Source organism: Bidens hawaiensis, unplaced genomic scaffold (genome assembly GCF_021521415.1).
Source record: "Bidens hawaiensis isolate Kalapana, Puna unplaced genomic scaffold, B.hawaiensis_p1.1 tig00037179_1, whole genome shotgun sequence".
Classification (NCBI taxonomy): Eukaryota; Viridiplantae; Streptophyta; class Magnoliopsida; order Asterales; family Asteraceae; genus Bidens; species Bidens hawaiensis.
In genome coordinates, this window is record NW_027505462.1 from 68,479 (window position 1) to 90,966 (window position 22,488).

A 22,488-nucleotide genomic window follows, 5' to 3' on the forward strand; every position below is an offset into this window, starting at 1 on the left:
TATTTGTGAAACAATGTTAACATATATGTCAAAAGGTTGATATTGTTATGGTAAAGATAATTATTTGTTGTTTTAGTACTTATATATGTTTCTTTAATTGGTTACAAATTTTGTAAGCAAGATCTGTGTTTAGAGTTGAAATGAGAGTAATTAACTTGGTAATGATTTCCAGGGCAACTGCGGACGATATGCTCATAAATCCTAATCTCATGCCAGTTGTAGACGATACGACTATGAATCAAAATTATCATGGTCAGCCACTCATGCCAATTGCAGACGCCAACACAAACTTTGGAGAAGGCACATCGAATGTGGTAAGCTGATATTTCTTGATTCAGTCGTTTATTCATGTGTTTCTTGATTTGCTTTCGCATCAAGTTGTTTGAACGTACCCCAACTATTTAACAAGGAAATAGATCATCAAGAAAGTCTTGTGATACATCAACTTGGACTTCACAAGCATAATACCATCAAGTAACTGTACCAACAAATGCTCTTCTGATATCCACAAAACTTTCCATTTGAAAAACTGGTTCTTAAACATAAATAAATATTATATACTAAAAGACTAGGATCATGATATGTAATTCATGAAATCACTTTAGGAACTTTGAATGTTAAATATTTGATTTGTCAAACATTAAGACAAAATTTGATCTATCCATTTAACAAAACTGGTTTGGTGAAGAACAAGCTAACTTCTACCTATACAGCCTCTTCCCAGTACACTGCTATGGAATGCTCATGAGAGAGATCAGACACCGTGGGTACATATGCGGCAGCCCATAACCCAAAAGCAGGTACACTTACCACAAGTGACAAGGACCTTAAATGGTCAATGGGAGTTAAAAGGTAACTAAGAAATAAATGTTATAACACAGAAGATATAATTAACCTATGATATTAATTATATTGTTATGTTGTGAGAACAAATTCTTAATGATTTTAATATGGCAGCCCCCCAACAGTTTTCTTCTTCTCCTGAGTATCGCGAATATGTCGCGAGCCAGGTATTTATCCTAGTTTTGCCTGATGTTAACGCTTATTAATATTTTTAATTTTTCATAATCTTTTGCTAATCAAAGATATTGAATGTTGTTAGATAATTCCTGTAATGAGAGAAAAATACTACATCAAACTACAAGATATGTTCAACAACGAAACGCTGCAGTATGCCAAGGTTCAACTCAATCACCATTTTTCAACGCATAAACATCGTTTAAATTCATCTTTTATTGATTAGAAGTGCTTCAATTCTCCTTTGCAGGCACGGACATTGGAAGATTCGAAAAAACACAAAGCTATGATCAATCACATGGAAAGGATGCTAAAGTTCTTGTGCATCACAAAAGCAAGCTCAATTCCTGGAAATGACCGGTCAGTGTCTAACTATGTGAACGCACTTGCCAAATTTATGGAGAAACATATGGGAGACAGGTCTGGTGGCTCTTCTCAAAATTGTGAGCCCGTGAATGCACCATCGATGCAGCTACCTAGTCAATCTCAAATGGCTGCAAATGTAGGAACCAACGTGGCAAATTTTAATCAGAATTTCAACTCGAGGATACCAGTGACACAACAGTCAAGAATGCCTAGTTCACTTAATAATACTTCTTCTCAGATAGGCATAAAACGAAGACCCGAAAATCCAAGTAGAATTGGTCCATCCATAGTTTTACCTTCAACTGGTTTGATCCCAAAACAACAAACAAACTCAGGGCCAAACACCAGTACTGTTATCGGATCAGGTTCTCCCATCGGTTTTCTTTCAAATCCGGCTGCTGCTATTCTTCCATCTCAGCCAATTTACCGGCAGCCACAGTTTTCGAATTCAGACAAAATGAAACAACCTATGCATACAACAAATAAATATACACGTCCAAGAGTTCGTGCGGGGTTGTCTCCTCTGGGTTCAAGGTTGGTGAACCATTATCCTCCCAATCAGTTACCGGTTCCTTCAAGTGTGAAGCCAGATAGCCAGCAAACATTAATGAGATCTCAATCATTTAATGTAAACAGTATGCTGACTCTTCAAGCAATAGCTAGATCACCATTTTTACTCTCTTCTAGTTCAACCGCTCCATCTGGCACACCCTTATTGACGACGGATGAGAGTCAAAAGCTTCCAGCACCCACCGGTACCGCACACCAGGAGCCACGAACTTCAAAAGATCCGATTCATCATTTAGCTCAAGTGGTTGATTTGGAACACCTTTTCCTTAGTGAAACAACATTGGCTAATGATACTAATAACTGTTTTGCTGTTTCAGGTTAAATCAGTATCACCACATACTTTGAGTTCTACATTAACCGACATCAGAGTAATGGAAAAGGTGGAGAATACCATACCAGAATGTACACCTACAAATCTTTTTGGCCAATACATAAACATCGAAGACACTGGCAATGAGACACGTCCATGTAAGAGACGTCCATGTAAGAGACGAGAAGTAAGTATTCCATCGATGTTAAACCAACAGTTTGATCTTCCAGAAGGATCAAGCCAAACAACATCAAACCAAAAGCTAAAGCTTGAGGTAATTTTTACTAAATAAGTTATTTTACTCTTGATGTTTTCTTTGCGGTGTATGCTACTTTTCTGAATATTCTATTTCCGCTTATGAATCTTATTTTAATTTTAATCTCTCTAAAATATACGTGACTCTTTAATTAACAGAACGAGCGGGCACTAGTGGAGGAAATAGAAGAGATTAACAATAAACTATTGGAGACAATAGTTTATGAGGTCTTAGACTCTTCTAAAGATGATATTATCTTAGTTGGAGGTCATGACGGAATTATACTGAAGTGCTTGTTTAGGAATGTGCGTTTCCGGGATTTACTCAGCCCGGAGGAAAGTACTTCAACTGAAAAGGTATAATTTTAACTTGGGCACTACTATAAAATCTGTTATACGATGAATACTGCAGTATTGTTCTGGATTGGAAATTGTTGATATACATAGAGAGAAAAAAAACACTTTCAACTGTCAAAATACACAGCACACGTCGTATGAGTTTTCAACACTAGTTCAAGATCAAACTTGGTTAATATTACTTGCACCAATGCAAATATTGGTACTAGAAAAGGAGAAGAGCATATTAACTAATTGAGCATTTATTATTTTAGGAATGCTTATTAAAACTTATTGTGTTTTCATACAAAGTGTTTGTGATTAAAATAAATTGTTTTTGAACAAGTAGTTTAATTAATTATCTTTAATCTAATGTATATGTTGGCTCCTTTACTAAAAAGGTTCTTTAATTCTATATTTGTATAAACAGATGTCGGAGTTTGCCATACTGTTTCTTCTTCCCTTCGATTATCCAGAGTCTTCAATCAGAGTCTTTGAAGCGGGGCGGGATCTGTTCAAGTAAGTGATCCTTATATAATCTTTAAAAATGTTATATAATAAAACTAACAAGTATGCATCTTATTGTAATACTTGATCTGGCAGTTGTGGAAATAGATGGACGTTGTATGAGGACATGATTACTAAATTCAATACTGTGACCCGTGGAATCCGTGGAAAACTGTGTGTTAGAGAACTGGCAAGTATTTGGGATGCTAGTGCCTGTGCTGTAATGTCTCAATTCTCGCAAAAAGTGGGTAGAAAAAGATTCAGTGATCGGTATGGAACCTGGGAGAGTTGCCACAATGGTTCTTCTGGCTCTAACTAGTGAATTTCAAACATGTGAAACTTCAAAATGTTGGATTTCAAACTTGTGTGCTTTCTATGTTTGTCAACTTTTAGCATGTGAAATAACTCTTAGTATGTTGTGTGTCAACTTTTACTTTTGTATGTGAAATAACTCAGTATGCAACTTTATATATACTCCCTCCGTCCCGGTCAATGTGTCTTAGTTTGAAAAACACAAAGTTGTAGGTAGATTAAATTATTGTTTTTCTTTGGTTTACCAAATGACAATAATTCCCTTGAAAATTGGGTCCATAAATATTGTTTATTATTGTTAGTTGTGTGCATTTAAGGGTAAACTTGGAAATTGACTAATAAATTTTGAAAGTGGACATTTGTAATGAGACAAATTAAAAAGGAAATGTGGACCTTTTTAATGGGACGGAGGGAATATATGATAAGAGAGTTGGCAGCTTTTATATATAATTAATATGTTGTTCGTTTATCGCTCTACTTTAAAGCAATTACCAATCTCCGACTCTAGTTCCTTTCCACAACAGTGATGGTAGTTGTTCGAACGAACCTGATTATGTATATGCAGACCACACAAACTTCTATGTGGCATAAGATATATGCAACCAAGAGTATTATAAGGCTGTATAGTACTTATAATATTTATCAATAAAATGGTATTGTTTGACAGGAAGAATATAACACTGGTTGAGGTTGTAAGAATCATGCTTTCTAATTACATATGACCTTTTGGGCTGAAGAAAATATTGTTCATGTGTTTGGTATTTAAAACATGGGACACATGCAGAAGGACATTTATGGTAAACAAAATGGTAAGAAAGAAGAAGAGTGCGCACCACGTGTGTAGATCAATACTCACTTTCGGTCGACATGCACGTTGTACTAGAGATGACCGTCTAACGGCATTCAGGTTTGATGTGTTCTCTTTTACGGTACCAATTAGTGATTTATAACGTGTATGCTTGTGGTATCACATAATAGAGATCTATGTATCTTATCTCATTTCTTTTCGGTGGAACATGAAATAGAGTTTATCATATATAACCTCCTAGTATCTCTTAATGATGCAGTAATGCAAACCATTAAACCTCATTAAACCACTTTGTACGTTATGATCTTCACCCTTTCAATGTTCAAACTCCATTCACCTTCAATTTTTTCAATATCCGTAACACGTTATGTTTTCGTTGAAATTAATCTATGTTGCCCAAATTTGATCTTTAACAATTGATCGATTAAGAACAAAGATGAAACAAAATTAAAATCAACTAGAACTTTCTTAACAGTCGGATCATATAAACTTTACAACAACTCTGCTTGTTCTTGACTTTGACCATGGACCCCTATATATACAATACAACACGAACAGGTATACGTTCTTAGGAATCGAAATTAGGTGTCAGATCATCAGATTACGCTTGTTTAATCATATCGTGAAATTAGATTTAGGACATAGGAGAACGAGTGAATTGTTTAGGTTAATTACAATCACACCACCATGTGAAATTGAAATTTGCGCTCAAGATTCTCACGTGTCTATCGTACGATAATGCATTACTGCATAGTAACCTAGCTCTCTCTCTCTCTCTCTATATATATATATATACATATATATATATGTGTGTCTATATGTTTTGTCACGAGGGGCGGCTCGTCAAACCGAACCGGCTCAAAGGTTTATAAAATAGGGAACTATGACTCATTTGTTAGTGTTGATCTATTTTGTAAGTGAGCATCGTGGTGGGACGAAGTTATGTAATCACCGTTATGATAAGAGTTGTTTACTGGAATCATAGCTTTGTTCTTATATCTTTGATTGTTTGGTTTATTGGCTCGCAACCGACCCGTGTCTCCATCACGCGCGATCGGAAACAGTTTCGAATCACAAGATTCGAGAGTTACACAACATCAACAAAAAGCCAAAGCTTGAGGTAACTTTTACTAAATAAATTATTTCACTCTTTATGTTTTCTTTGTGGTGTTTGTTTCTTTTCTGAATATTCTATTTCCAATAGTCTACGTCATATGACGGAGTCATACTCAAGTGTTTGTTTAGGAATGTGCTTTAATCTGATTTACTTGGTCCAAATTAAAGTAAATAATATGAAAAGGTATTTGAATTTGGGCACAACTAGAAAAACTGTTATACGATGAAGACAACAATATTGTTCTGGATTTAGAAATTGTTTATACACAAAAGAGAGAAAAAAACATGTTTTCGACGGTCAAAATACGCAGCACATCGTGTTAGTACGAGTTTCAAGTTTCAACACTAGTTCAAGATCAAAGTTGCTTAATATAATTACTTGCGCCAATGGTAATTAATGGTACTAGAAAAAGAGATGAATATACTAACTAATTGAGCATATACTTTTTAAGGGGTGTATGGGAATGTTATTATAACTGCTTATTGTGTTTTGATACGAAGTATATGTGATTAAAATATATTGTTTTTGAATAAGTAGTTTAGATTTTTTTTAATCTAGCAGCAAATAAACAGTTTTAATAAGCAATCCATGCATATGTAATGTATATTATTTTGGCTCCTTACTAAAAAAGGTTCTTTAATATTTATCTATATCTATCTATACTATATATAAAGCATGAGTGAGGGAACTCTTAATTTTTAAGAGGTACCAAAGTCATTGCTTTAGGTACAATCGTCAATGCATAAGATTAAGACATTTTAGGAGTAATTTTGTCTTTTGACAATTTTGTCTTTTAGCAAAAGTAAAATCATGTTACGTTTATTTTTAATGTATTCTAAAATAATTACAAGTATGGCCCTTTAACTTTAATCACATTTTGTTAATTTATATAATAATTACATATATATCCCTTATTTTAAACCAACTACCCCGACGACATTTAAACATTAATAACTTTTTCACACACCAATATTTTTTAAAAATATATATACCATAAAAACGAGAATTTTATTCTCTTTAATTTGAGTATGGTATTGCCATATTTTTCACTTTAAAAACTTAACGTGTTACGTGATTACCATTAAAGACCGGCAAACGAATCGGGGGGGGGGGGGGGTTGGCCGTTCGGGTTATGGGTCTAAAAAGTTAAGGTTGGAATGAGTCGATACATAAAGGTTAATTTGGTTTGGGTCGGGACGGGTTTGGGTTGAAAGGGGTCAAGTCATAACGAATTTCGGTTAGAACATTGTCAAGCGGAATGAGTTGTGGGTTAAAACGAGTTCAATGTATCCTTACGTGCACACCAACACCTGACTAATCGTGAACAGTTGTGTGACGTGCTTACTAACACTGGTTAAAATTCCAGTGCCGCAATACGAGCATACTATCGTCAGGTTATGCATGTACTATTGTGAAGTCACGCACATACAGAGACAATAACACTGATTACGCATCCGATGTCATGTTTGCGTGCATACCTCGCCGCATCGCGCGGGCACGCAACTAGTACTATATATAATGCATGAAACATGGGCAAATTAAGACACCAACATTTTAAGTAATTCATAACTTGTAAAGCTTAAGGTACACCTTCTATAGCATGTAAGATAGAGACAAACTTGTCCATTAGAAAATATACATGAAAAAAGTTATAACATTGCCCCCTCATCTTTATTCAACTTTTGTAAATTTAAAAAATTATTACAACTTTGAACATTCATCTTTACCTATGTATTCTTTTTTTATTTTAATTGTAACCAACTTCCCACCAACGATTTTCCAAAGGCCGTAACTTTTTCATACGTTAATACATTTTTTTAAAAATTACACCATAAAAACGAGCATTTTATTGTCTTTAATTTGGGTATGGTATTTCTATAGTTTTTTTCAATTAAAAAAATTAACATGTTACATATAGGCGTTCACAATTCTGTTTTAACGATTTCTAAGCTAAAAAAATTAACCGCTGGTTTGATTTTTTTTCATTGAAAACGAAAACTAGAGCGTCGAAAATTTAAACTGAATCGTTACTAATGGTTTGGTTTCACGCATTGAGTTTCAATAATAAGTTTACAGTCTGGCCCGGTTTTATATGGCCTATTTTTGGTATAAACCGTAAACCGAATTGTTTTCTATGGTTTGAACATTCAGAAACCAGCTAATCAAAAGTGGCAATTGGTTTAAACGTTTTCAAGATTTCAAACGAACTTTGAACATCCGTAATCTATATCTATATTATATATAAAGGAGGAGTGATGGGCACAAAAGTAATTTCATAATTGCATGGCAAGGATAAACTCGACATTTCATAATAGGGCTAGAAAAGTAATTTGTCAACGTATACATCAATTCTTAAAGCTTTTGGTACAACATCATGAAGCTACACGTTTTGTGACATTACTTTTCAATCCTTTAGAAAACAAAAAGTTATGGTTTAAATATGTTAATTATTATTATTATGGTGACTATTCACATTTTTAACTCTCATGTGTCATTATGTGTCTATTAACTTTGTTAGCCTATATATAGTGGGTTCTAGTGTATACATGCATACATACCAATGAAAAACAAACTCTCTTTTCTCTACTTATTATGCTCTCTATACACAATTCAAAACGACAACGACAACTAACGTAAAGCAAGGCCCGACTTTGGATTTAGAAGGGTGGACTAATCGTTGTTGGTTCTCATTTCGGGGAATGTTGTGTAGAAATTAGAATGTTTAATGTTTATGCTACTTTAAATCAAACTTGTACTTGATGTATATGGTTGATGAAAGTGATAATAATGTTTTATGTTAAACTGAGTAATGTAACAAAAATTAGAAATCAAATAGTTTTACTTATATACTAGAGAGAGAGAGAGAGGCAGTTACCGAAGCTCCTTTTTTTAAATGGTCATAAAGCTTAAAGAAAACTAGGATCTCCTCCTTAGTTTTCGCAGGTGGGGAAACTGGCTGTGAATCCTACATCAATAAAATAATCAGTGAAATTAATAAAATATTGTTTTTAATATTACCATATAATAAAGAGGTGAAGGTGTATAATTTACATATGAATCCATATCAATAAATGATACCTGCCCTTCTACCTCCAAAAACAACTTAACCTCAACATTGTTATCTTTATTTGATACCTCTCTCAAATGTCCAACCTAAACATAAATTAAAATAAAAAAAATAGATTCAACAATATTAAGGATCACCAACCAATTAAAAATATTAAAGGTACATACAGATTGAGCTTCTTCTAAAAGAGTCAATGGACGATTTGGACGGTAAGTATGATTTTTGCGTTTTGCCCAAAGCCAGAAACGTTGATGTTGTACTGGTATACCCAATTCTTTGGCTACTTCCTGCTGGAAAACTAACATATGGAGCTTGATAAAATAAAATCTATGAAAATGAAAAATAAAATAATTTATAAATAAGAAAGTTGGTCAGTGATAATACCTTGAAAAGAGCAAAAGATATCTCCTTTTGGATAAGGAAACTACGTATGTTATCATGATCCACTAGGTCAAAAAATATAGTTCCTCCTATTTGTTAATGAAAATTCTCATCACGGGCAACCTGCTCATATTAATTGAAGACCACCGCAGCACCACTCTTATTATCAGCCGTGTGCCTACTTCTGTTACATGTATTAACTCGGTGTACTTATGATTGAGACATGGTTCTCTTTTATCATTTGCTTTACTAATTTTTTTAATTATTAACATATAAAAGATATTAGCCATATCAAGATCACCCATCCTTAAAGTCATAATAAAATAAATTAACTAACCTATCATTTTATATTCATGCAATGGAACTCTCACTCCATGAAGTTACCAATTAATACCTATTTATGTATGCATTGAACTTGAACATTTCAATTGCCATTCAAGTAATTATAATTATGATAATTATTATAAGTTATTATCTACAATACTATCATCGTAAAGTCTCATGATGTTAGGATTAGTTGCTTATCTAGCATCATTTTTTATATATGTGTGTACTTTTGAAGAATTCCTATTAATGATATATGCATTGCACGGTAGAGGTTCTTTTCTTGTTGTTTAATTAGATTCCGGAAGGTTGTTTGATGTTCCCTTTATTTAAGAAGAAAAACAAACTACATGTATTGTTATTTTCTATACATTTTTTTATCATAATTTAAACAAATTATTTTGATTAATGCGACTTAAAATGAGTATGATTAGTTTTTTTTATGTTTTTGGTTAATTATATGATTATTCATGTGTTAACTCAAGCATGCATTGTTCTTTCTTTACATTTTTTTTTATCATAATTAAGCAAATTTTTCTGATTAATGCACTTTTGGGTATGATTAGTCTTTTATGTTTTTGGTTAATTATATGATTATTTAGATGTCAAGTCATTAGTTTTAGATAACAAAAACGATTTATTTACCTAAAACCGCCACCTAAAAAGTGTTTATTAAAGAATGGGGCAACTTCATATATACCTCTCGATTAACAAAAGCAAGAGTCGTAGCAGGAGCAAGAGTTTATCGGGGTATGATAAAATAAAAAAGTTGTGTTATCTGAAATACATGTAGATGCTAATAATAGCATTAATATAATGTGCAGGTGATGGTTTGGTGTGACTGTGAAATGATGGAGCGGGAAAGGTTACTTAGATGCATGTTTTGTGTATTACAGCATTCTAGAAAGTTAAATTTAATATAGAACATTTATTGTATTAAATTATACCGAGAGTGTATGGCTTGAAGAATGTCATTGTCTGTTTATGTTTTCTAGACGAGGTTGGATAAATTTGTTAAATTGGAATCTATTGTTGTCTTGATGATGAGATTTAGTGTGTTTTTAACTTTTTATTAGTTGTCACATCATTTTTAGGTGGTGCTATAAAACAGAGTCCAATAAAACCATATGGCTAAATTGTCTTAAACCGTATATGTGTCATTGTTTTAATTTTTCCAGATATGAAACATATAATCACAAAAGTTAATCAAGAACCACCAAACAAGCATTATAATAAATTAAGACATGATCATATAGACTTGTAGATTCCTCAAAAAAACTACTACGTTATGTAAAATTTTACTTCAAGTACTTGATATTTATAGATGCAAGCTAATAACTCATCAATTTAAACCAATATTAATTAATAACTCATCAACTTATATTAGTATATTCACGAAATGAAACCCACTTTCCATCAACTCACCAATTAATAACCATTGATGCATCCATTCAATGACACTTTCGATTTCACAAACACCACCACTAGCCTTATTTCAAGTTAACTCCCATATTATTCCTAGCCACTCTTTGCAGTCAACATTCCATCTACCACTCTGCTCACAACAAGTATGCACATTGTTAATTCCATCAACACTTTCAGAATGTTAGAAAGAAGCATTGCCTCTCGCGCACTTCACAAATACAACAGGCACAAGTACCACTATTCGGGCCACCCTATTCAATATTTTTAGCATTATATGTGAATATCGGGTATGGTGGGTAAAATCTTAGTTTTACGCAACAAATTTAAACGGTAGTTAATATAAGGATTAATTTCATATATACCCTTACAAACATTACAAATATCATATATGCCCAAGCAAAACTTAATATATCATACTTACAAAGTAACTAAAATATCATATATGCCATCATAAACATAATTAAAGTATCATATATACCCCTGTTAGTTAATAATAATTTAATAAATGACCATTTTTACCGTTATTTTTTAAAAAAATTAACTTTTATTTATGCCCATTTTAACGAATATACCATTATACCCCTTTCTATTAGATAATGTGTTTATACCGTATGCTATTATTTTAATTTTAATTGACGTTTCTCACCTTTAACGAAAACCAAATCGTCTCTCGTCACTACTTCAAAATTGCAAACCATTCGAACATTTATCTCATCAAATGGTCTACACTATAAAACATGCTATCACTTCTAATCAAACAAGAGTACTATGGTCATTTTTTAAATTTTTTAATGAACTGGTATATTAATAACTATGTAAGGGTGTATACGATATTTTTAGTTTTGCATGGGTATATATATGATACTTTTAATATTTGTAAGGGTATATATGAAATTGCACCTTGATATAATCATTCTCTAATACTAACCGATTTGTCAAGTATGTGTGTGAATAGAACTCGAATTTTGATGGTCCATGGGTGAACATGGATGGGTCGTTGGGGAGGATTAGGGTAGGAATGATCAAATATATATTATTTCTAACCTTGGAGTCATGAACATTAATTGCAAGTAAATGTGCTATTAGAGAGGTCGGGGCACCCATATAGATAGAGTGAATGGGTTTCAAATCACATGGCAACACCACCTCACCCAATGAGGGTGAGGTGCGTGACTTCATTTCATGGAAAATGTTTGTCACACAAAATTGATTCATTGTTGGCCATTGAAGAATTAGAATGAATTAATAAAGTTTTAGGGTACTTATGGCTAGGTGTTGCCGGTAATTTTGTGGTTTATGGGTAATTAAGAGTAGAAATGAGGTGACAATACATGATTGACTGATGCATGAGTAATACCCATGAGTGCTCATTCTCCCCTTACATCTTAAATATGTACATACACCATTTTGATACACATATTTGATAAGATACTAATGAAATGATAAAACCCGCACCAAGAATGCCCCATGACAAAAGTAAAACTCATACACCACTAAGAAACACTAACACGAGTTCTGCTTCAAGAAAGGATTCATTATCAAAATGTCTAAAAGGACCAGACCCCGGTACACTCATAACATATTTCATTACTCATAGGATTAAACTACAATTTATACAGTTTGTTTTTATTAACAAAAATAACATTGTTGGTTATTAGCAACACCCACACCCACTTCAAACACAACTCAACTATGGTTAAAAATCGGATGTCCTATCATGTTGCTAAGAAACATTACTCCATAAAACATCATAGACAAGGGAACAAGGCTATATGCAAGGCATTCAAGCGTAACGCGATTGACACTAAGATAGCTATCGGGAACACCAAGGAAAAATATTGTTTCTACTAAAGTATCACACTCACCGTATTTGCAGACGACGTGTCAGGCGTAACGTTGCTTTTGAAATAATACCGTTTGCTAAGGTTATTTTAAAATTATTCCGGTATTGCTATTTTACTAACTACCTAGATTGTTTCACTTATATCTTATGTTATTGATATTTTTAATATTTACTTTATGAATCAAAACCTTATTGTTAATGTTGTGTAGATTTAATCGAATATAAAAAAAAGTAGTATATTTTCTAAATCACATCATTACATCACTTTACACTAACTATTTTACACTAACTAAATTGTCTTAGAAATATCAATAATAAAATTTGATTATTTTTCTAACTAAATATGATAAGAGTATCATGAATATGGTGACACAGTAAATTTTAATTTTTGGTGATGTAGCATGTGTGTGAATAAAACTCGAATTGTGATTGTCCATGGCTGAACATGGATGGGCCATTTGGGTGGATTGGGTTAGGAATGGTCAAATATATATTATTTCTAATCTGCATGGAGTTATGAACATTAATTCTAAGTAAATATGTTATAACACGGTTGCATGCCAAGTTCTTTTCGTGGACTATTAACCACTCTTACACACATGCAAATTATAATAACTCATTAGTTTATATTCATATTATATAAATAAGAAATTAAACTGACACTTTATCAAGTGACCAATATCAAAATTAAGGAACAAGGCTAATATGCGAAGCGTTCAAGTTCAAGTGTAACGTGATTGACGCTGAGATAGCTATCGGGGAACACCAAGGAAAAACATGTTTCTACCAACGACAACACTCACCGTATATGAAGATGACATGTCAGGCGTAACATTATTTTAAAATAATACCGTTCGTTGAGGTTCTATTAATGTCTTGCTATCTTACTAACTACTTGGATTGTTTCACTTTTATCTTATGTTTGTTACTGGTATTTTTAATATTTATCTTATGAACCAAAACCTTATTCTCAATTTATGTGAACTACCCTTTGAGTCCACTAATATCTTCATGGAGATTGTATATGGTATTGTTTATAGTGCTTTTTCTACTTTGCTCACAAACCCTAGGAAAGTTGTAAAGTTGAAGAGATGAAAAGAATTGCCATATCTTCTAGGACGGCTATGCCTTACCACTTTGAGGGTTTGTAATGTTTGATATCATTATTCTTTTTATTTGTAAATAAATGTCCTTATTGTTAATGGTAGGTTTTGAAATTTTAATTAACATAAAGGATTGAATGTGTATTAATTGGTGAATAGTTAGAGATGAAAGAGATACTCAAACTAATGTCAATTAAGTTGTCTGTTCACGAATGATAGAATGGGTAAAGAGGTGGGCATACGTGAGTTGGTTGTGCACATGCATACTGGTGTATGCATATATATTGAATCGATGATGTTATAAAGTAACCGGTACTAACTTGCATAAACAGAAAGTTTCTATTTGGTGCCTTACAAACTGACAAGCAAGAATATTAACAAATGTTTCACAAAACATGGTGTATCCAATATATATGCATGCATTAATATTTTAGTGCGCAACCACCTCCCCCCACCCATCCACACGCGCGCACACACACACAAACAAATGCAAATGCAAAAATGTGATCGCACTGATAACCCATTACACACCACGCCAAACACTACAAACCAATACAAGGAGATAAGTTACTCGAACCCGCAGCAACGCGTGGGCATTTTTGCTAGTTGTTACATAATTACTAGGATTTTGGTTTCCCACAGCATCGCGCGGGCACCCGTCTAGTTGGTAAAAACAGATGTCGGAGTTTGCCATACTGTTTCTTGTTCCCTTTGATTATCCAACTTCTTCGACCAGAGTCTTTAAATCGGAGCAGGAGATGTTCAAGTAAGAGATCCTAAATTCCTAATATAATCGTTAAACATGTTGTATAATAAAACTAACAAGTATGCATCTTATTTTAGTACTTACAGTGTTGGTGCAGTTAATAAATATTACACTGGTGCATCGCGTTTATTTGGGAACCATCACATCAGTTCAAAACAGATTCAGGTGACCTATAAATAGGGCCGACCACCGCCGTTAGAATTCAACCCGTTTCAAATAAAAGATTCAATACACAAATTCGTTCTTGTTTAATTGTTGTTATCTATGAATTACGTATTAATAATTGTGTTTGTTAATCGTTATTGAGTGAGGCCTTCGATTACGGGAACTAGTTGATCTGGCAGAAGTGAACTGGGATAGAAGTTGTATGAGGAAATGCTTATGTGGGATCCTTGGAAAACTTTGTGTTAGAGAATTGGCAAGTAATTAGAAAGCTAGTAGTTGTGTTGTAATGTCTGAATTCCCACAATTATCAGGTGGAAAATGTTAGTGTAATTTTGCGTAAGTGCGAGGACCTAGTTTTCGTACTTACACACCTAGTGATAAGAAATTGGATCGATAAAACAATAATATGAACACAAAATAATATGGAAACGATTTCTTTTATTAATCTGAATGTGTTTGTGATGAATTGCAATTGACCGGAGAGGGGTATTTATACCCTCCGGTGATGGTTATTTCCGGCGACCACAAAGTCTTGATTATCATAGGTCCAGTGGCGGATCCATTTTGGGTGGTGCACTACTTTTATATGTTTCAATTTCAACGAGTCGGGTATATAAAATTCCGGGTCAGTTTGAGGTCCGGTCGGTTCTATGGTTCGGGAAAAATTCATTACATAATAAAAATACAAAATAAAATAATAAAAGAGACACCGTCATTAGAAATTAAAAAACACATAATATCAATACAATAGTCTTTATGAATTAAAAAAAATACTTATAGTTGTTCTGTAAAAATTCGGTTTTTCCCGCTCTATCATTTGTAACCGTTACCCGACCCATTTACGGGTCCGGGTTTTATCATTAATAAATTCCGCATTTATCGAGTTATAAATTATTATTATATTCATATTTACACTTATTCAACCTTGACACTTTTAACCAAAAGTATAAGTTCCAACCATTTATGTGTCCATCTCCAAATTTGAGGGTCTATTTATAAATATTGATATAACCCATGTTACTAGATGGATAATCCATCACCAAACCCGACCCATATTCAAGATTTCGTGGACCCGAATCAAACAATCAGCCAATTAACTCTCCAAATCCGTTTTGTAATCAAACTGTGAATTAGGAAATCGTTTACTTATGTATAAACGCGGTTCACCGACAAGTTATTTATGTTAATTACATCAATGTTGACTCGTTTTTCCTTTATTAAACCTAACCGACACCCAAATCTTGTTACACACGATAACTGCGATATTAATCCAATTAATTGTGAGGATTTATTCCTTGATTACTTGCCAACAATACCCCTATAAATAATTGTATTCATTTGGCTCGTTAATTGCTCGTTCATCGCGTTTTTCTGGCCGTCCCTATTTCTCCTTCGTGCACCCTCTTCTGCTCTTCGTTTATAGCAATTAAAGATATGTTTGGGATCGTGTTTTCATGGGGAACAAAACCCCTAAACTTGTTTTGATCAATTGTAACGTTTTGGGTCAAATCGAGATTAGGGTTTGTATATTCAATTTTGGGATAAACAACTTGTATTTATTAATATTTGAACTAGAGTTTAAATGCACGTTGGTCAGGCTAGTCAGCTGGTTAACTCATGTGTGTTTGGGGGTGGGGGTCACGGGTTCGACCCTCCCACACTCCGTTTATTTGGAAAATAAACATTTTATTATTTTTTTAATAATTAATCCATTTTAATAATAATGATATTGATTAAGCAAATTTGTTTCTCTAAAAACCGACGCTTTGTACTCGTTCAACTTTCGTTTCACTCATGTATTTACACAAAAGTATAATTATACATATTTATATAAACATACAAATATATAAAGTATGTTATATATTAAATAATAATGTTTAACGCATATAAAGAAAATAAGTAAAACTAATATATTCATAAAAAGTGAAAACTACAAATAACATTTTAGTAAGTATATTTTCATAAATTTAAAATAATAGATTAAATGATAAATCCCCAAATGAATATAATAATATGTAATCCGGTTATTGTTTAACTAGCGTCGTAATTAAGACCTTTATTTTTAAAACACACCCTTTACTCTCTTAGGCGTTAACGGTCGCGTGTGATTCGTTTTCCCCATTCTCACTATCTTAACCGTCCTCGTTCATCTTTGAGGTGAGTACCACATTCCCCATTTTTTTACTCGTTTTCATACTGTTTTGGGGACATATGCGTAACTTATTATATTTTCACACCTTATCTATACACAAAACTGCAATTGTTGTCTTATGTGTTAACTAATCTCATGCCATACTTGCTATATGTTTATGTGCTCAATGTGAACCGCATTCGGAGAGGTCCAGCATAATCTCAGAAAATAGTATGATCATACGCTAGTCGATTTAGCTTTGTGCTTTTCGACATCTCATTTTTATTTGCTCATTGGTTGATTTGTTAATCTCATTTGACTCATTGCAGCTACGTATTTTATTATATATGTAAACTGAACTGGTGTGTTGCTCACTCAACCTCGTGTTGCAAAATATATTATTTTCACGCATATGCAGGTTACCGTTTGATGTGAAGTGTGGATTTAGAAGATTTGTTTAAGGACTTATGTTATAAGAGTTTATTTTGAGACTTTAAATGTTCATTTGAATTATTGGATGTTTTGTTTGTTTTGGATTCCTTTTTGTAATGAATAATGGTGTTATTTGAATGAAATAAATAGATATTTGAATCTTATATAATTGCATGATAGTAACCTTGCGAGCTGTGTGTTTTGGATAAAAATCAGCTAAGGATCAAGTATCCAAATCTGTAAAGTGAGGTATAGTGCTAATACGATAAGAGCGAATGTATAATCGAAATCTTGATGAACACAATGATTTGATCACGAGGGAAAAAACCCTTGATTACGATAATCTTACTTCGGTCAAAAATTAACAAGGTAATCTTTGGTCGAATCACTTCGGCCAAAGATTAACGAGGTAATCTTTGGTCGGATAGTACGTGATTATAATAATCTCCGGCACAAAAAACCCCCGGACGGTGAAAACTATCATCGTCAAGTTTATTAATCGTAAAAGGTGGTTACAAGGGTTGGAAGCTATGATTAGCGAATACAAGTGTGTGTGTCTATTCTAGAATTACAGAGAAAAGTCGTGTATGATGTGTTGTGATCTTCCCCCTAAACCTAGCTAATCATGCTTCTATATATACATGAAGTAGAATAACTAATTCTCCTAATTTTTAGCCTTCAATCAAGCCTTTCCTTCATTGTAACTCTTTCCTTCATTATCCACGCGTTTTATTAACTTGATTGCGAGATTATAGGTTGGACTTGGTAACTAGCCGTTATACCTGCCAAAAATACCAAGATAACAAAAAAAATTCGTTAATAAATGATAAGTACTGAGGATCATTAATCCTGACAGGATCTGCAACATATTCTAAGGATAACTGATCCATATTATATGCCAGGATAACATATCCACAGTGTCAAATTTCCGTGCACTAACAATTGCCCCCAAAATGGCGGTTGTGATAAGATCACAGCTGTCATTTTGCCTTTGAAATCAAGCTTCCTGCAAAATAGATGAGATTTGACAAGCTGGGTATAATTGTCATATATCAATGGAGTTTCCTTGGCAACTTCCTTTCCGGCTGTATATCCAACACCATTAAGTTACTATAAGTGTTGATCCTTCTGTGATCCTTGTAATTGAACTTAGGATACCTGATGCAAATAACTTATGATATTAGCTGGGATTAAACCCAACAAACTGGGGACAAACCCAAATAAACTGGGGACAAGCCCGTGCAACTGGGGACAAGCCCGTGTAACTGGGGACAAGCCTGTGCAACTGGGACAAGCCCAAACTGGTGTTAAACTGCGGACAAGCCCAAAAACTGGGGACAATCCCAAACTGGGGACTGACCCAAAGATACGGATGTAAACTGGGGACTCGCCCAAACTGGGATTTAGCCCAAACGTGAGATAACGTGAAAACGTTATAAACCGGTGGTATGGTACGTCTACCATAAATCGTAGGATCCTCCATATAGCCGAAGACAACGAAATTGTCAGCTACTAAACGTGTACTGGTCCCGCTGCCCCGGACTATACGTTGGATAGTGTGCGCTACAGGCGAGAGTGTAGAAACTCTAATTCGTAAGAAAGGTGAAAACCTTTAAACCTTGGAGGATATGACCATTAGGGGTCATATCCAATCGTGGGCTAGGCCAAGGAAAATAGCAATGTACCTTAAGCGTGAGGGAGAGGTGGCCAACCTCTTAGACATTGAACCTCTTATTGAAATCTGCATTGTTACTTAAAAAATTGGAAAAGATGAATGTTAAGAATACATTGTCCTTAAAATAACAAGAATATGAAATGAATAAGTGATCAGATAGATATTACCAATTTTAGGATCCTTGACCCTAGATGGATGCTTGATTTTCGAAGGATACTAGATCCTGACTATAAAAAATACTTTTTGAGATGGATAGCGTTCCATGCTCTGGGTAACATGTTGCCTTCCATAGTTAGCAAGTGATATGCCCCCTTTCCAGCTTCTGACTCGATCAAGTAGGGGCCTTCCCATTTGGGTGCTAGCTTTCCATCTGCTGGATTAGTTGTGTTTTGGAAGGCTTTCCTCAAGACTAGATCTCCTTCTTGAAATCTTCGAATCCTGATATTCTTGTTGTATGCCGTGGCTACCCTTTGTTGATATGCTGCCATTCTGATCTTAGCTATGTCTCTGAGCTCATCAACAGTATCCAGATCTTGGAGAAGGAATTCATTGTTGGCTTGAGGATCACGGATGCTTGTTCTGGCAGTAGGAACCACCATCTCCGTAGGGATTACAGCTTCTGAGCCAAACACCAATAAGAAGGGTGTTTGACCTGTTGCATTCTTTGGTGTTGTTCTATCAGCCCAAAGAACATATGGTATCTCTTCGGCCCACTTGCCTTTCTTAGATCCTAGTTTCTTCTTCAAGTTGTTGATAATAATCTTGTTACTTGATTCTACTTGACCATTAGCTTGAGGATGAATTGGTGTGGAGGTAATCATCTTAATGCCCCAACTGTCACAAAAGTTAGTGGTTCTTTTCCCGATAAACTGGGAACCATTGTCACAAATAATTTCTGAAGGGATACCAAATCTAGTAATAATATTTCTTTTAATGAAGGATATCAACTCTTTTTCACGGACTTGAACAAAAGCTTCAGCTTCTATCCACTTTGAAAAGTAGTAAGTCATTGCAAGCATGAATACTTTTCCTCCTGGCGCTTTAGGTAGCTTACCCACGATATCCATCCCCCACTTCATGAAAGGCCATGATGAGGATATAGGATACATAGGCTTTGCTGGCTGATGCAGAATATTTCCATGTCTTTTATATGAGTCACACTTTTTTGAGTACTCCATGGCGTCTCTCTTCATGGTAGGCCAGAAGTATCCTGTTCTCAGAATCCTTGAGAATAGGGCTCTACCTCCAGTGTGATTACCGCAATCTCCTTCGTGAAAGTCTTTGAGCACCTCTTGAATTTCAGGATTTTTGATACATCTCAAGTATGGACCTGCAAGAGATTTCCTATACAGAATATTATTTAATAAAATATATTGTGATACCTTAAGTTTGAAGGACTTAGGATTCTCTGTGGTTGGAATTTCTCCATTTTGAATGAACTTCTTGAACGGAGGATCCAAGATCCTTGATTACTTGAGGATAATGGATCCCAAGGCACAATTTCTTTGTCACTTGTTATCTCTCCAACTTTTCGTTCTCCTATTGCTGGTGATAGTATGTTGATGATTGGGATCTTCGTATCTTCTGGAATCTTCAATGATGAAGCTAAATTTGATAAGGCATCTGCCCCAACATTCTCTTCTCTTGGTATCTGTATAATACTAAAAGAATCGAAGAACTTTGATAGTTCCTTCACAAGATCTAGATATTTGATTAGTTTTTCACCTTTAATAACATATGAGCCATTAAAGTGGTTAGCCATCAATAACGAATCTACATATACTTGAAGATACTTGACCCTCATATGTTTAGCTAATTGCAACCCTGCGATCAGAGCTTCATACTCTGTTTCATTGTTCGTTGCTTGGAACTCACAGGCTATAGATTGGGGTAATATGTCCCCCTGTGGCGATTTCAGTAGGATACCTAATTCTGTTCCTCTTGCGTTGGAAGCTCCATCAGTAAAGAGGATCCAAGGGTCCTTGGTCTCTTCTAGTTGTTAAACCTTCAAGTCAGCTTCTTTCTGCATGTCGCTACTGAAATCAGCCACAAAGTCTGCGAGTGCTTGTGACTTGATGGCTGTTCTAGGCTCATACTAAATATCATTTGCACTCAGCTTCATAGCCTACTTGGTCATCCTTCCATCTGGTGCTGAGGATAAGTAATCCTTAAGAGCCTTCAGAGATAAAATTGATGACCCGAGCATTAGGTGGTGGTGGAGCTGCTTTATGTGGAATTTCTTTGGGATCATGGATCCTTGCTTTCTTGTCAGGTGACTCCTGTTTTTTTGGAGTTCCTGATCGTTCTTGGATTCTTTTATCATCCTCCAATCTTATAAACCTGTGTGCCTTGTTCCTTACTTCATCTAATGTTCTGCATGGGGTCATAACAATATCATCATAAAATAGGGAGTCCTTTTGAAGTCCCATCTTGAATGCTTCAACAGCCGTAGCCATATCAAGACTAGGGATCTCTAGAGCCTCCCTGCCAAACCTTGTAACAAAATCCCTAAGGGATTCATTATAAGGTTGGAAAATTCTATACAAATCACTAGTTAACTTCTCAAATTTCCTACTACAAGAAAATTGGCTGTTAAACAAGTTAACTAAATGTGAAAGAGAAGTAACGGAAAAGGGAGGAAGACTTAGCAGCCATTTAAGAGCAGATCCTGTTAGTGTGGATCCGAAACGCTTGCATAGACATGCTTCCTTGAGTCTTTCAGAAATTAGATTGATCTCCATCCTCTCCCTATATTGAGCCACGTGCTCTTCGGGATCAGTTGTCCCATCATACACCTTCATGTTGGGGGTCTGAAATCGTTTTGGGACTTCAGCATCACAAATAGGTGGAGAAAATCTGGACAACTTGTGGCTTCCTTCTGGTATTTCAGGAATCGGACGGACCACTCCTGGCACACTGGATATCATATCCTTAAGCTTCTGAAGTTCCTTAGCCATAGCCTGGTTGATACCTGTATCCTGCATAGAGCCAAGGTTAGCGTCTAAGGATATATGATTATACATGTTACCTATCGGTTGATTGAACGTTGGCATCCCAGAAGTGTAGCCAAGATAAGAAGCATCTGCTATGGTAGCTGGTCCACCAGAGGCAATGGTTTGCATGGGGATGATGTCTCCTTCATGAACCTCCAAAGACCTCTGATGTTGAAGTCCTGAGGATCCTCGTTCCTTCAGCAAGGATCCTCTGGGATTTATCACCAAGGATCCTTCAACTCCTAACTTCAAGGAAGGCCATTGATGGTGATATGGGTATGAAAGGTTGAATATTGATAATGTATTTTCTGGATTATAGCACCAATTGCCCCACGGTGGGCGCCAAATTGTTTTGGATGAAAATCAGCTAAGGATCAAGTATCCAAATCTGTAAAGTGAGGTATAGTGCTAATACGATAAGAGGGAATGTATAATCGAAATCTTGATGAACATAATGATTTGATCACGATGGAAAAAACACTTGATTACGATAATCTTACTTCGGTCAAAAACTAACAAGGTAATCTTTGGTCGAATCACTTCGGTCAAACATTAACGAGGTAATCTTTGGTCGGATAGTAGTGA